Below are 17,682 nucleotides of genomic sequence, written 5' to 3'. Positions count from 1 at the left end.
CCAAAGAGATTATCTTTATAAAAGTTAAGACTCGTCCACACCCCCTTAAATAGCTCGCTCTAACACGCCCCCACAATATCTACATCACTATGTGGGAAGATTTGCATAACGTCGCCCAAATGTTCGCGCCATGTTGTATACACGCTGTGTGTTACACTGTGATAGTAAAACTACTTTGTTCGGCCTTCCTAAAAAGGGATGGTATCCGCTTCGTCATGCCTGGAGCTGATCCATGCTGGTCGCTGAGGAAAAACATCAACTTTGCACTGTGGATTGTCGGATCGGGTTTCACTGTGAACGAAGCAGAGTCCAGCCCGGGGTCGTCACAACCAAACGCCTCAAGCCAAACGGACGCTCCTTCGTAGAACCAGCCGACCACGCCGTTCTCAAGCCCACCTCTGCATACTCAAGCTGGTTCACTCTAGGCCTCCAGCCTCTGCTCACGCAAGGCCGCAGTGTGACACAGTTTCATTGAGAAAGTGAAACAACTTTGTTTTGCCTTCCAAAAGAGGACACGACTAGAAATCATGTTTAAATCATGATTATAATGGGTTTTATGTTTATGTTTCGTCACTCTGGCCAGACAGGGCATCACAATATGTTAAGGGTGTAACATTTCTGTTACACGCTTGAGGTATTCAGCCAATAACAACACACTGGATAGCTGGCCAATCAGAGCACACCTCGCTTTTCAGTCCGATGAGCCTTTTAAAAATTTACACGTTTCAGAAGGCGGGGAAATAAAAATGAACAAGTATGTGGAAAATACCTAATAAAATATGTTAATAAAACCACATAAACAGATTTTTAATAAAATCTGTTTATGTGGTAATAAAACCACATAAACAGATTTTATTACACCAAATATTGTTCTTTTTAGCAGCATCAGATGACCCCCTTTATGTAATCAAAATTTTCAAACTTTCAAAAGTACATAAAAGTACCATAAAAGTAATCCGTTGAGAAGTTTTATCTAGTTGTTATCGTGAGGAAACATGATAACTTTATATAATTAAAAAGATTTAAATTAGACTTTTATTCACATAATCTCTGATCAACATACATACATAGAGCACATCAAATATGGTAAACTGAAGCACAAACATACGTAACATGCAAGAACAAACCTCACTGGTTTTCGCAATACAAAAGTCTTTGGAATGACATGAGGGTAAGTAAATGATGACTGAAACTTCCTTTTTTTGGCGAACTATGCCTTAAAAGTAAAAAAAAAAAAAAAATCACTGCACTGCACTGAAACTTTCCTGAAGATGGTACTCCTCTGGTACTGCTTGGTGACTTCAACATCCACCTAGATAAACCCCAGGCTGCTGACTTCAAAACTCTGCTCACCTCATTTGATCTCAAGCTAGTGTCTACTACAGCGACTCACAAATCAGGCAACCAACTGGACCTCATCTACACGCGCTGTTGCTCTGTGGACAACTCTTCAGTTGCTCCACTGCACACCTCAGACCACTTCCTCATTACTGCTAACCTAGTACTTACTCGCCTATCTTCTGTGGTTTAATCCTCGCTTCCTGCACTCTCTCAGTTCTCTGCTCTGGACACGAACAGCGCTACGGACACTCTTTGCTCCACTTTAACATCTTGCTTGGACAACTTTTGCCCACTGTTGTCTAGACCAGCACGCACCGCCCCATCTGCCCCCTGGCTGTCTGAGGTTCTCCGTGAACATCGCTCTAAACTCAGGGCTGCAGAGAGGAAATGGCAGAAATCAAGAAACTCAGTGTGTATCAGTCTCTCCTCTCTTCTTTCTCTGCAAATGTCTTCACGGCTAAAACATCCTACTACCACAACAAAATTAACAGCTGTTGTGACACTCGGACACTCTTCAAGACTTTCTCTTCTCTTCTTAATCCGCTGCCACCACCTCCTCCATCGACTCTTACAGCGGACGACTTTGCAGTTTTCTTCACAAATAAGACAAGATCCATCAGTGACCAATTCTCCACACCGCAGACTGAGGACAACTTCACAATGACCGATGCACACTCTTTCTCCTCCTTCTCCCCACTCTCAGAGATGGACGTCTCCAAACTTCTCCTGTCCAATCATCCTACTACTTGTCCACTTGATCCGATCCCCACTCACCTCCTTCAAGCGATCTCTTCTTCAGTCATACCTTCGCTTACTCACGTTATCAACTCCTCTCTTCACTCTGGAACATTTCCCTCAGCATTCAAGCAGGCTCGGGTAAGCCCACTGCTCAAGAAACCATCTCTAAATCCAGCGCTTCTTGAAAACTACAGACCAGTATCCCTTCTTTCATTCATTGCAAAGACTCTTGAGCGAGCTGTGTTCAACCAGTTTTCTATGTTCCTTGTACAGAACAACCTCCTGGACAGCAACCAATCTGGCTTCAAAAGTGGCCACTCAACTGAGACTGCTCTGCTCTCGGTTACTGAAGCCCTGCGACTAGCAAGAGCAGCTTCAAAATCTTCAGTACTCATCTTACTGGACCTTTCTGCTGCTTTTGACACTGTTAATCACCAGATTCTCCTGTCCACCCTCAGAAGGATGGGCATCTCTGGAACAGCACTCCTGTGGGTTAAGTCCTACCTCTCTGACAGATCCTTCAGTGTGTCTTGGAAGGGTGATGTTTCAAAGTCACACCACCTTGCTACTGGGGTTCCTCAAGGCTCAGTACTTGGACCACTTCTCTTCTCCATCTACATGACATCATTAGGATCTGTCATTCAGAAGCATGGGTTTTCTTATCACTGCTACGCTGATGACACCCAACTCTACCTCTCATTCCAACCAGATGACCCGACGGTAGCTGCTCGCATTTCAGCCTGTCTGAGTGACATCTCTAGCTGGATGAATGACCATCACCTTTAGCTTAACCTTACGAAGACAGAACTCCTGGTGATTCCAGCTAACCCATTGCTTCATCACAACTTCTCTATACAGCTGGGCTCATCAACCATTACTCCTTCGAGGACAGCTAGAAACCTAGGAGTTGTGATGGATCATCAGTTAAGCTTCACAGACCACATTGCTACAACTACCCGGTCCTGCAGGTTTGCCTTATACAACATTAGGAAGATTAGACCCTTCCTGTCAGAGCAAGCAACCCAACTTCTTGTCCAAGCTCTTGTTCTCTCCAGACTGGACTATTGTAATGCTCTCCTGGCGGGCCTTCCTGCATGTACTGTCAAGCCTCTGCAATTGATCCAGAATGCAGCAGCGAGGGTTGTCTCGAATGAGCCAAAAAAAGCTCACATTACTCCTCTCCTCATCAGGTTACACTGGCTACCAGAAGCTGCTCGCATCAAATTCAAGGTACTGATGCTAGCCTACAAGATGACCACTGGCACGGCACCAACTTACCTAAACTCATTGGTTAAATCTTATGTGCCCTCCAGAAGTTTGCGCTCTGCAAGTGATCGACGCCTTGTGGTACCATCCCAAAGAAGTTCAAAATCACTCTCACGGACCTTTTCCTGGACTGTGCCCAGCTGGTGGAATGACCTCCCAATCTCAATTCGTACAGCTGAGTCTTTACTCATTTTCAAGAAACATCTAAAGACTCATCTTTTTCGCCTGCACTTAACCAACTAACACTAGCACTTTTCCTTTTCTTGTCTTTTAATTTTATATAAAAAAAACCTACCTATGCGTTCTATACTAGACTAACTGAGACTTGTCATGGCACTTGTATACTGTTCTTGTTCTCTTGTTGACCTGACTGCTTCTATTGTTCTCATTTGTAAGTCACTTTGGATAAAAGCTAAGTGATTAAATGTAAATGTAAAATGATTTGAATATTACTTTAACCAACAAACTTGACACACAGAAGAAAAATGCTATATACACATCTGTCCACTAAATACTTGATTAATGTGTCACATCTGTTACAGTATATGTTAATGGCATATAGCAAATTAACTTAGGACACACTCGTCATCACATCCTCATGTTTCTAATATGGATGAACTTTACACACTGCCTGCCCCGGATGAATAAACGCTGCATAATTTAAAATGCTGTACAACAATTATTTTTATAAATAGATCAAGTTGCTTTACCATGAAAAAAAAACTCCCTTAAACACTGGTCAGGAAATCATCAGGGGTGTTTCAGCCCCAAATCATCGTTTGTTTCATGCTGTTTCCCAAACTCCTGTAACAGGAGAGGTCTTGCTTGACCCTTGAGGCTAGAAGGCACCCTCCAATATAGGAAACAGGCAGGGGCTGCTCAAGACATGGTTGTTAGGATACAGCATGGTCACAGAGTCCTAATGAGCTCATCTGAGGCTTGTTATAGTGCTTCTCCGCCTTGAAAAGTTAACCTTGAAAGTTAACCTTGAAAACCTTGAAAGTTAATTTACAATTATGTCCAAAGATAATGACTTTTTTTCTTATTGGAATTTATTGCTTTTTACAAAAGCTCTTTACACATTTTTACACAAAAAAGATTTTTACACATTTGTCAAAATTTCTTGACATTATAAAATCTGCTATTTTTTTTATTCTTTTGCTCTTTTGTAAATGTAAATTTACCCCCCCCCCCCCCTCCATTTCTATATGTATCTGTAATAACTGTATTAGATTATTAAATTATGGTTATCGTAGTACATTTCTGGAAAGAATGTAGCCCAGCATTTTTAGGAACATTTATATGACACTGTGTTTGAGATGTTTGTTTATAATTTCTATTTATAAGAAATATTCCTTAAATATAAATGGGTTTGAAAATTATATATTTCCCTGTGGCTCAACTGATGTATCTTACCCTATTCTACAGTCTATATGTACCTTATCTTATTTTTCAACTTGCATTGTGAAAAGCACTATACAAATAAACTTATATTGAATTGAATATACACTGAACTATCATTAAAGTATAATTTAAAGATCTTTTCATGTCAATATAGTAGATCAAAATCTGTTTTAAAATTTTTTTTTTTTTTTTTTTAAACGCATGTAAAATTATGGCACGACAACCATTATTATAATCTTATTCTTCCAACAGCTTGTTAAATGAAAAATCCATTTACATTAACCTTCTGTGTCGAGGTTGCTGGGGTGTATCTGGAAATTTCTCAACCATTTCAAAAAACAATTCACCTTAAGATCCCGTGACAGCAGAGAAATAGAGAGCCATTATGTCTCAGATTAACGTGCAGGGTCAGCAGAGGTGATGTCTTTTATATTGAATCAAACTGACTGGTTGTGGTTAAATGTTAAGAGATTTCCACCTTTTCACACAGGTCACTGTGCTTCTTTGTAGATTCAGGTACAGCTTCTGGTTCAACAGTAGCAGTGAAAGGAGATATTTAGTGTCTATAGAATGAATTTGATAATTTAGCCATCCAGCTCTTGTGCAGATGCCTATAGGTGTGATTTAATGTCAGAGGTGCAGGTGGTTTTTCAATTTTTAGTTTAATATCAGTAGGATGAAAGGACCCATTTTCAATATCCATTTCTCTTGTAGTGTGTATCATCATATGTTTTTTAGCAATAAGGGTGCCCTATTTTGTAACTTTTTCTTGAAATGTAAGACCTCCTCCCACTTTTTCTAATTTTCTATATTGCTTTTGAAATTTAGATGCTTTTTTGGAGCTGTACTGTATTCACACAGTATGTAAGGGTTTTTTTTTGTACACACAGTTTTGGAGCAAATTTCATGCATCCGTGTACAGACTTTTTTATGTATCTCTGTGTGTTTGTGGTACAATGTGTATCAGCTAAACAGAGGGTTTAGCACCTACAGATATGTCTAGGCATATCGATACAGTGAATTTTGCCTTGTCATTTCATTGGGAAAGACTGTCAGTCAAGAGCCTTAAATATTGAATGTGGACTGGTAACTTAATCCACCTAGGACATACAGGGGAAAATGGTGCAGTCAGTTATTTTTCAGAAACTCTTTGCTTACCGTACATAATTTATAAGGATGTTTTCATACTTAAATATTAAGAAAATTGCTTATTGATTTTTCAGTACTGATGGCTCCCATTTATATCTAGCTTTATAGAAAACATGCTGAACTTTTCCATTTAAAGGTTTTGAATGGGGCTGTCAAGCTTCAAAAATTAAAAGAAAAAAAATAAATTTCTCATTATTTCAGTAATATACTTGTATACCAGTCTAAATGTATGATTCTTTAATAACATTTCAATCAATAACTGTTTATTAATTGAAAACACTTAAATACAAATACAACAGAACCAAACAAACTTCAAAATAAGAGTTTAAAAAAATACAACAACAGAAAATCTTCCTAGCTCTCTGTAAGGCTAATATTGCTAAAGCTACCATTGTCTCTGCCTGTTTTCACTGATGCTGCCTTCATGTGCTATCAGAATGATCGTAAATAGGAATGTGGTAGTTAAAAATTGCATATGAAAGCAATATGAAGTCGACCGCTTGAATTTGTCAAGCTCATAATTTGATAGTACACGAAGGCATCATGATACCAGCTATGTCGTTATTTTTATAAAAAATGCTGTGCTCCCCATCTGTGTAATTCATAACTGGCATTTGTTATGCGTACAATCAGATTGCGTGATATTGTCCCAGGCCCGGTTCCCCAAAACGCTCTTATCGCAAAGTAGTTCTTAACCTATTCCTTAACCTCTCTCTTAACGTTATGGCACGATTCACGTCATGTCCGTATGCTAAGTATATCTTCTGTAAGTCACACTTTCGCAATGTTGGTCTGGACCATTCGTAAGCTCTCTCTTAGCATTGTTTGATCTCAAGACGCTAGTCGCCATCACTGTGCAGCAGTCTTAAGAAATCAGCTCAGCACAGTACAAGTCAAACTATGGTATGTTGACAATGTTGTGGCTCAACAATGATTTTATGTTATTGGCATTTTAAGACTAATAATAAAATATGTTCGCAATGGATACAGGCCTATTTATGAAGTTGACTTTGTATGGTTTCAGATTTAATATGGTGGTAATTAGCCTAAGATTTTTCATAATGTCATTATAGTGTTTAAATTGGCAATCACTTTTGATAATTAAAATCTGGCAAACTATTTGGCTCTAAATGGCTAAGATCTATAAATGGGTATGCATGGTGGTGTCCAGTAAAGCGACCAACTATGGCAGCGATCGAACGTGTCCTTGTATTGAATCAAAGACAGCGCCGGCCGCGGAACCATTTAGTCCATGTCAAAAAATAATTTCGGCAAAACTTAAGCCCTTTTTACATTTTGCCTGACGTGGCTATATTAAAAAAAAATTGCCTCCCAAAAAGACTCATTATGGAGCTGCTGGACTTTCTCAGACCTGCGGAATTTCGCTTTAAGCCCTGAAGTCCAGCAAATGCCTGGCTCACACTACAGGATTTTTTGCCCGATTTAGCCCCGATTTCCCCCTCTTGAGAATCGGAGCAAACATCTTGTCAAGCACCTCGATCGGTCCCGATGTTTGGCGTGGATTATATGGTAATGTGAGGCGTTCACCGATCGAATCTTGCACCTCCCTATCTGCTCGCACACAAATCAGGGCAGCCCCGATTAATATCAAACATGTTTGATATTTAGGATTTAAATCGGGATGATGATGGCTATATGATTACGTCAGTACTTTCACAGCCAATGCGCAAAACAGCTGATGTATGGCTCCATTGGATAGTGGAGACAGAGGAAACTGTTTCTTGACATTTTGTAGTAACACGACAGTCTGTATAATGTGTCGAAAACGCATCACAACCGTAAGGAGAAGAGAAGCGCTGGAGTAAAAACCGCCTCAGTTTTGAATGCACTGGGCGAGTGCAAAAAGCTGCTAGCACGCTAGCTAACATATGTAAACAAATATCAGTGACGAACTGCTGCGTGAGATCATGTGACGCGCTCCTTATGGTATGATAATCTTAATGATATCTTGTAGTGTGTTGTGACAAGTTTGCGGGGCAGAGAGACGGGAACAGGAGCGAGGCCGGTGGAGTGATTGGAAATGAGTGACACCTGCTCGACCCACCGGTCTCGAGTCCCAAGGAGGAGATGGAGGGATATAAAACCGGAGTGACGACAGTGACGGACGAGAGAGGACCAGGCCTGGGTTTTAGTTGTGTTTGGTTTTCATTTGTGCGCGTCAGTCGTCCGTGAGGGGCTGACGCGCTGTTTTGTGTTTATTTTGTAATTAAATTTTGATTGTCCGCCGGTTCCCGCCTCCTACTTCCCGATGATTGTGAAGGTTGTATTGTTACATGTGTATTGCGCCACAATGTTCAAATCTTGTAGTGTGTGCATGTTTAAGATTTGAGGGAAGATAATCTGCGAAGATTCTCCTAATGTGTGTGCTGCATCCAGATTTCATAATTGGTTAGGATTTTTAAAATCCTGTAGTGTGAGCCAGGCTTAAGCTTGCAGCGCTAAGGTTTTTTGCTACAGGGAGCTTCATTTGAGGTCATGGGAGAGGGCTACGGCCTAAGCTAGGTGCCATTTTATACGTTGCTTCCCGACCATATTCTGTATCTAACTCTCTCTCTCTCTCTCTCTTTCTCTGTTCCTTGTAGATAGGTTGTTTTTTATTGAAAACATTAACTAATGGCAATCAATACTGCTGTGACGACTGGGGCGGGGCCGAGAGACGTGGGAACAGGAGCGAGGCCGGTGGAGTGATTGGAAATGAGTGACACCTGCTCGACCCACCGGTCTCGAGTCCCACGGAGGAGATGGATGGATATAAAACCCAGGCCTGGTCCTCTCTTGTCCGTCACTATCGTCGCTCCTGTTTTATATCCTTCCTCCTGTTCCCACGTCTCTCGGCCCTGCCCCACTTGTCACAACTGCATTAAACAGGAGTAACTGCAGCTGCTTGCCAATCAATTCTGATTGTAAAGTACCTTACCATTAATATAAAAGTGTATTAAATAATTTTTAGAAGTCGTTAAACCCATGTCAAGAAGTGGCACAAGTGGCACAATGGGATAAGGAGGGTGGATGATTAGCGAGGGATACCCGGTTTGTCTACCCGTCACAACATATCGTGTGAACATATTACTCACAATTTGATAATTTAATTTAACTTAAACTATGTTAAAATAAATGTTACTGTAATAATTTGAGGAATGTTTCATTTGCATAGAATGTGTTGTTTTTCTTAATGCCATAATGCACCCTCGCGTGAAGTGGAAAATTGATTCCTGAGCAATCGAGGCCAACTAATTCAGCACCTTCACTTACGACAGCGCCTTTGTAACGTTGAACATAAAAGGCAGCGTGTTAAGCTTCCTACGGGACACTTCGGGGAACACACTTAGGAAAATAAACAACTTTGGTAAGATATATCTTTCGAGTCTTCTTAGCGCGCTAAGAGTGAGCATTATCGGGGAGCTGGGCCCTGTGCTGTTGTCGGTAAAAAAAAAAATGTAGGGTAGGGACTTGGTTCTATACACCAGTTGTTGATTGGTTATTGATTATAGGCAGATTTTTCAGTCAGTATGTGCGCTTGCACTTTATTTTATTACTTTAATTTGACCTTTTTAATGAAATGCTTACATAATTGAACAATATTTGAAGGCTAAATGCTAATGTTTTAATGTATTATTTACTTCTAATTATTAATAGCATTAATAATTAACTTTTTATTTATTTATTAATTTATTATAAAAAATATTGAAATAAAAGTTTTGCTATGGTACACAAACTGGTATCAGGACCATGTGATTTTACTAGCATTGGTATTCAGTTTGTACAAAACAAAAGACATCAATTCATTTAGAGCTTTATTTTGAAACTATAATATTGAATAGTGAATCTGGAGGTAGACTCAGTGCAGATTACTAGATTTCAGTAATATAGAACCTGGCAATGTCCACACTGATGTAATTTAAGGCACTATGAAATGTCTAGAATCAAGGTTAATCTGTTCAGTGACTTTCTATATCAGGGTATCTTCTTGCTGCGGTAAAAGGTTGTATGTGGGACAAGGTGACACATTTCATACTATAGACTGCTTTTACATACCGTATATGTAAACATACTGGGGTGGGTGGGGGGGGGGTGGTAAATAAAATACATTGCTGCAGTTTCCATATAAAATTACCACTGGTGGTGCTGAAAACTGAGGTGTCTGACTGAGATGATCAAGATTAGAGAATTTTTTTTTTGTTAATAACAACTTTGTATAATAATAATAGAAAAAGATGGATTAGAATGGATCCAGAAGTCCTGAAAATACCATGCAAGTCATATGAAAAAGAGCTGCCTGAGAGTAAGCAGGTGATAGTGTGAACTATCCCCATATACATATGTTGTTGTCCACTTATTTTTAAGGGCATCCTGTAGCTGTGCTAATGGAGCATAGCACTACCAACAAAAATGCCATGACTTTGACTCCCAGATCACAGAACAAACCTTGAATGCTCTGTAAGTGACTTAAATGCATCAGAAAATGCTGTGCTCTCCTCTGAGGTTGAGTTTTAAATCTAAAAATAGATTCTGAATCCATGTAGATAGGTTTAGGGTTAGGGGTCCAGACCTAGATAAAAAAAAATGCATTTCTGTTGGTTGATTTAAAAATTGATAGAACATTATTAAAACCTCTAATGTATCACAGAAAATAAAACTCACCTATAAAACTGTAGTGATTTTCAGTGGCAACATTTTCAGGTTTTGCAAAAATATATACATGGTCATATTTTCCCATGAGATTAGATTGAAAAAAAAAAAAGCAGTAATCTAAGATTAGTTTACAAGATTCACAGCAAGTTTCACTTTACAGGTACCTCTTTTGCTGACAGCTTCCCACCTTTTTCTGAATAACAGTTTTTCTGGCTGTTAGAGAGAAAATTAAATGCAGTCTGCAGAGATCGGTTGAATGGAGTTGTTAAATTATTGGATGGTTATGATTTCCCGCATGTCAATCTAAACCCAATTTACAACTGAAGATTAGTTGTTTATGCTTCCCTTGAGTATCTCTCATCTGGGTGAACATTTTGGTGCACCTCCTATGAAACAAGCATTGTCAGTGAATTGCCTACCTGAATATATTTTTGCTAAATTACCTGGCTAGATTTTAAAGGGAAAATTTCCTCTTGGTTAAAAATATAAAGTGTGATGTTTGATGGTGCTTCATTACTTTAGGTTGATATAAGACCAGCCTGCTTTGGCCTTCTGAATCCAGGCTTTATAAACTAATTAATCAGGCCACCTGAGGATGTATCTTGTGAATTATCCACCAGGAAGGGCTGCAAACTCTCATTTTATACCATTTATTTTCTAACTGTCCTTCGCTGTGGAGAAAGAAAAAAACACCTTAAAGGAGGATTTTGGAGTTGAGCAGCCAATGATTAGGACTAAATAAGAAATCTGACATGAACCAAGAAAGAAGAGTTTCTCTTCTCTTCTCTTCTCTTCTCTTCTCTTCTCTTCTCTTCTCTTCTCTTTTCTTCTCAAATTTTAAACATGCATAAATTTAAGACTGATTTCCTAAGACTAGCTGTTATGGCCCATAACCAAAAATAGCAGCTTGTTAAAACACATATAATGGGCACAGACCGAACACATGAATAAGTCACAGACACTTGTTGCTAGTTTCAAGATCCCATTTGCATTTGTTTACTTCAATAATGAAACATAACTCTAACAATCAATAAACAATGCATAACGATCCACAACACAAAATATTAACATACATATTTTAATGAATAATAGCAAAGGACATATCAGGTAGGGCAGCTATGGAAACAAAGAATGCCTGTTTAAAGCTGTTCTCACAAGCAAGTCTTACCTAAACAGGTGAGTCTTACGGGCCTCTGCTTCCCTCACTAAGCTTACTAAATAGACAATCCATGAACTAACAATTAAATCCACTACCCGTCACTGATTAAAGAATTTAAGAAGAAAAAAAAAACACACACACAAAGAAAAATCATATATGAAATTAAACAGAGAGAGTGCTATTGTCGCTGCCAATGCCAGGAATCCCCAATGTTGTCATACTGCTTCCACAGATTGCCCCCTAGATAAATGTTCCACAAATATATGTAACACAGAAAAAATACACTGAACATTAGTGGTCAGACTTTCTCGTATTGTTCTCACAAACAGAAACTGTTCATTGAATAGTACAGAAAGTTATTTTAAGGTATTTTCAGAAATTGTATTATTATTTTCTTATTAATGTAATATATTATAATATAATATTTTCGTAATTAATCATGAATCATTAATCATGAATCACATTATGAATATTACTTCTAAGTCCTTGAGTGTTAAGTGGAAGTAGATCGAGAACTGAATTAACCGATCTAAATTAGGTTAAAGATGGTGAAAGGTTTGAAACTGGTAAAAGATTTAAATTCATATGTTTTTAATTGTTTTACATTTCATTTGAATCAGAGTCTGTGTGAAAGATAATTATGTATCCCATCTCTTTTCTCTTTTCCTATCCTTTTATTCTCCCCTGTCCTCTTCTCCCTCTTTCCTTCCATTCGTTTGCACCCCAGCTAACTAATGAGATGAGACAGAGCAGGGGCGTCAGTGGGGCAAAGCCAGAGCTCCAGTGGCCCGGGGCACTAGAATATTCCAACATACTGCTCAAAGAGACAGAGAGAGACAGTGAGCGATTCCATGGCTAGAATCTGTGATGTGACCCCAGACACACAACATGCGCACAGAACTTAGAGAAGGTGCATTATCATGTTTGGATGGAGGATGTCGACCATGAGGTCTCAGATGGGTTGTTTTTGGAGCCAACACACAGCAAGACATGAGTTCTCAAATTTACTCTATGCTACTCGATATAGTATATATTTAGGTTTCTGTAACAGATTTCTGAAATAATATAAATTGTACAGCACCTTTGAATGGCAATACATGAGGTGAGGACACTGTTTAACTGCAGTAAACAATATGCAGAGGGATTGTATATGTCTAGGAAACTTTTTTCTGTATAGTAATAATTGCGTTTTAGAATAAAGTGCTGTCTTTCATCATATGATCTTAAGAATCGCATAATGTTTCCTTATTTAAAAAAATCATTAGTGTTGTTTCCATGGCAACCAATTTTCTCACAAATAACCTGTATACTAGTAGCCAGTCATTGACAGAAACACAAGATGCCCTCTATAGTTATCATATACTTGTTGGCTTTGTAAAGAGAACAAAGAAAAATGGGCATCAAATACTGAATGACTGAGGATCAAACACCACCAGACTTTCATCCTCTTAGGAGAGGCATGGCAAATGAAAACAATTTCTGAATTCGACCAAAAATAAAATTCAAAGTAAAAAAAATTGGGGGGGGGGGGGGTCTTTGCCCATCACACACAATGTTATTTTCTGTGATATCTGTCCACTGCGCCTGCTTATAATCTGAAGACTTGATCTGACTTCAGAAACTAGTGCCAGCTCCTCTAGGGCAAAAATCTAGGCCAGAGTAATGTAGTGTATTTTAGCCTGACAAGTAATATCTAAATAGGTTTATTTTAATGTCCTTGTTACATGTGCTACGTGTATTTACTATGTAATAATTGTGTTATTACACGCAACTAAAACAAACCCTAAAACTAAACCTATAGTAAGTCAATCTTGTTAATTAATATTATTCATTACCTATTTGTTTAATTACACTGTAACAAGGACACATTAAAATAAAGTGTGACTCCTATATTTTTTTCAGCTTTATTAATTTGTGAGTACATTAAGACAGGCAGTCAGCACACTGAACCAACAACTGTCTGGAGGTGTGTTTCCCAAAACCATCGTTAAGCAGCTATGGTAGCAAATTCCATTGTTGCTGACATACTTCCCGAAACCAAATTTGTGTGACTGGAACTACAGCTCTCGACCTGTACTTAAAAGCATAGAGTCTTTTTTAACAGATTATGCTCTTTGCTAATATTCAGTATATTCTACATCTTTCATTGCATTTAATTATACATACATTTCAAATTTTATATTTTATTTGTATTTACACTGCAGAGTTTGATGTAAGAGGGAAGCCGCAATTAATCAAACATCAAATAAATTAAATTGACGGAATCAAAAATAGTTACAATAGGTAGTTCTCAGATTCCATTTGAATTATGCCTAAGAGTCTCTAAACTTTGACATGTAGCTCATCTAACAAAGGTGTGCTATTCATTTTCTGACTTTACCCAGCCTTAACAAGCTTAGCAATCCACAACATCCTTGCATACATTATGTCACCATGACCTAACAAACTGGCATGTTTACGTGGTACATTGAGTGAAACACTGAGTGTCATTACTGCAAACAGACCCTGGGAAGCTGTCAGCTGTTTCCCTCGAGTATTAAGTGTGATTTTTCCCTCATAATATGGCAAGTGAGATACAAATGTGTGACAACATTCTTCAGGTATAAGTGCCCTTTTGTAGTTATCTAATAACTACCTTCCTTCTGTTGACCTTAACAGTTCTGAGAGAAATATGAAAATTGCTGTCCCCAGAGGATTGCACATCTTCATGTACTTCCGGCACACTATAGGACCAAAAATAAGCAAAGGTCACTGCATCATTATACAAATTCGCCCTTTAAACAGCAAGTACAGCCAGGGGTGGATTTAGTGAATTGGGGTCCCCAGGGAAATATAGGAATGTGGCCCTATACATTTGCACACATTTACCTAGATCAACCTTGAGGTTCCTTTTTTGTTGTGATGCTTGCTGCTGCACAATGGTGCCACATTGTTGTGTCCAATGTATCTATATTTTAATGTATATGTTATAATGGGATTCTTTCATTTACATTGACATTTATTCATTTAGCAGACACTTTTATTATTTAATGTTGTAGACCACGAAATAGTAATTGATTTACCATTGAGATACAAGTTTAAAAAAAAAAAAAAAACTAAATTAATTATAAAATAAAACCATAAACCATTTTTAAGAAAAGGGATGAATCAGAAATATAAATCATTATATCATTTAAAACGGATTTATTTTGCATTGGTCTGAACAAAAACTGCAGACTGGATTATTGAAAATGCACATTCATTCTCTGCCAGTAGGAGGTGCTTTTGGAACGTCAGAAATATAGGGGTTTCCCTGGTAATGGCTGTAAACAAAGCAGCTCATCTCATAAAAGACACCTATCCAGGTAAAATGAAAATGTGATCAAAACTATTTTGAAGACAACCAGTTCCCTTCAGAGGTTCATTCATATAAAAACTTGAATTCGTAAGAATGAGAAAAGTGTTAAAAAATATAGCCTATATTGACAGCAAAGTCCACTGATGAGTTACCAGCATCAGCCTACATTTAATTTTAATAATTTTAACTTAGGGCTGTCATTTAATTAAAATATATAATCGTGACTTATCAAATGATTATCATGAGTTAATTTAATCACACATTTTTATCTGTTCTAAATGTACCTTAAATTAATACTTTGTCCCTGGTTTCACAGACAAGGTTTAAGCTAGTCCCAGACTAAAATACAGGTTTGAGCTGTCTCAACTGAAAATATCTTGCTCTAACATATCTTAAAATATGTCAGTGTCATTGTGTCAAGATGCACACCTGTAACATTTTCTTCTAAGGCATTTTTGTAAAAGTTGCTTAAATATCTTAGTTTGTGAAACCAGACCTTCAAGTTTTTAATCTAATCAACATGGGCATGGACAAATATGGATACTTTATGTAATATATTTTTATTATTAGTGAAACCATAATTAACAGATCATAAGGAGTAGACATGTTTCATAGGTCATAAATGTTTTTCAAAGAACTTGTTCATGTCTATTAGACTCATGAAAAACACACACACACACACACACACACACACACAAACTGTTTGTATTTCTGCAAGACAGAGCAGCTCACTTCTTCTGAACATGCAAAATGTACATTTATTATTTACTACACTTATTTGTTTGCATCTTTGTGCCACATACTGTATTTTTATAAAGCTAAATTCTAGAAACTGTTTTTATTGATATATTTGACTGTTGTCAGAAAACGGGATGAATATGAAATAGTGACTGAAACGCGTTGCATTTAGACTAACCAGCTCTCCCTTAAGAGATGTTAATCTGTACAGAAATCCTGATATATAATCGTGCCATCATCTGATGAAATCAAATAGGCTACAGACAAGATAAAGACAATAGCTGTGCTGTGATTTCGGCATTTCTGCATGTAAAATTTGAGAAACAACATATCTGTGTTTTAACTGAAAACGCAGCTCTTTTCAGCCGCTCGCTGAACTGAGCAGATGCAGAGAGAGAAGTGTGTGCGCTCTGAGAAAGAGAGACCTCGCACTCGTGATACATAATATTTTCATTTGCAAGCAGGATACACAAGAAGCACGTTCAGCTCGGATACGCAGACGGTTGTCGTGGTAATAAACACCGTAAACAGCAACCGTTCACGTGTCTGTGCTTAATGCGCATCTCGTATATGAAAAGCATTTTAGAGGGGCCCCTTGGCTTTTGGGGGCCAAAGGCAGTCGCCTACCCTGCCTAATGGGTAAGTTCGCCCCTGAGTACAGGACTTAACAAATTGTGCTGTGAGCTTGGTTTACAATTTAAAAGAAACTTGTAATATAATTTTTATACTATATATACAATTACTAATTTTCTTAAACATGTTTCTAATTTTAGCGTTCAACTTTTAAGTTCAGCTGAGGTCTCTTTATGTTTCCATGTGTAAACACATCACTTGAAACCCAAAATAAGTATGTTAGACTGTTTCTTAATTTTGCTGTGTAACTGACTTAAAATACACTGGAAAGACATATAAACTGAAAACATCTACATTTATGTATTTAGCAGGCACTTTTATTCAAAGCGACTTACAGTGCATTCAGGATATACCATTTCATTTTACCAGTATGTGTGTTCCCTGGGAATTGAACCTTTGCTCTACCACTGAGCCACAGGAGCACTAAGAACCGACTTCCTTTCTTTCCTTTTTTTTAGTGCATAACATAAAACATGATATATATATATATATATATATATATATATATATATATATATATATATATATATATATATATATAAGAAGACATCACAGCAAACATTAAGGTCTTTTGAAGTTGTCCTTATTTATACTAAGTCCACGAAATTAAACATTGACTAACAAAATGTTTTTAGTTTTATCTTAAATCAAAATTCTACTTTCATATTATAGCTCACCTGACTATAATTGGCTTTAGCTTATAGCTCTGTCTATGGTATATAGTTGTTATAATAAATAATCATTTTAAATTAAATATGATTCTTTTATTTTGGCTTCCTCCGCTCAGAAAACCTAACATTATGTTTGGACACTGATTAGACAAGTATACCTGATATGATATCAGGAAATATTTGAATACAACTGAATTTGTATTTAAAGTTATCACAACTCAGTAAAAACATTCAAAGTTACAAATGATAATGCTTTACATATTCAAATTTACATTATTCAAACAGCGAGTAAATTATGGAGAAAGTGAGCAAAGAACATTGGCATAGAAGAATATATTCTAGCCAGATATTAAGCACACAAAATTCTTGTTAAAAATAATGAATCTGTCCGTACACTGTATGATAAATGCATCTCTTACTTGCATAATTCATACATCTGCACTTTGTTGCTTATGATGAGAAAATTTGTGACATTCATTTAGTACTCTCACGCAAAAACTCAGAGGTTTCACGGATGACTAATGTGGATGCCTCTGATTGGTCATTGTGTTTATGAACTCCGAAGTATCATGTGTGATTATAATGTGCAACAC

The 17,682-nt window shown here is 37.6% G+C and overlaps 1 protein-coding gene across 1 annotated transcript in view; it reads left to right on the top strand.

Moving 5' to 3' along the window:
- LOC132134189 (D(2)-like dopamine receptor) overlaps positions 1-17,682 on the top strand; it is a 57,513-nt gene that overhangs the window by 3,858 nt on the left and 35,973 nt on the right. The gene's annotated exons all lie outside the window — the stretch shown is intronic.

Source organism: Carassius carassius, chromosome 4 (genome assembly GCF_963082965.1).
Source record: "Carassius carassius chromosome 4, fCarCar2.1, whole genome shotgun sequence".
NCBI lineage: Eukaryota > Metazoa > Chordata > Actinopteri > Cypriniformes > Cyprinidae > Carassius > Carassius carassius.
Note: the sequence above shows the minus strand (reverse complement) of the source record. Positions and strands in the feature narration are given on the sequence as shown.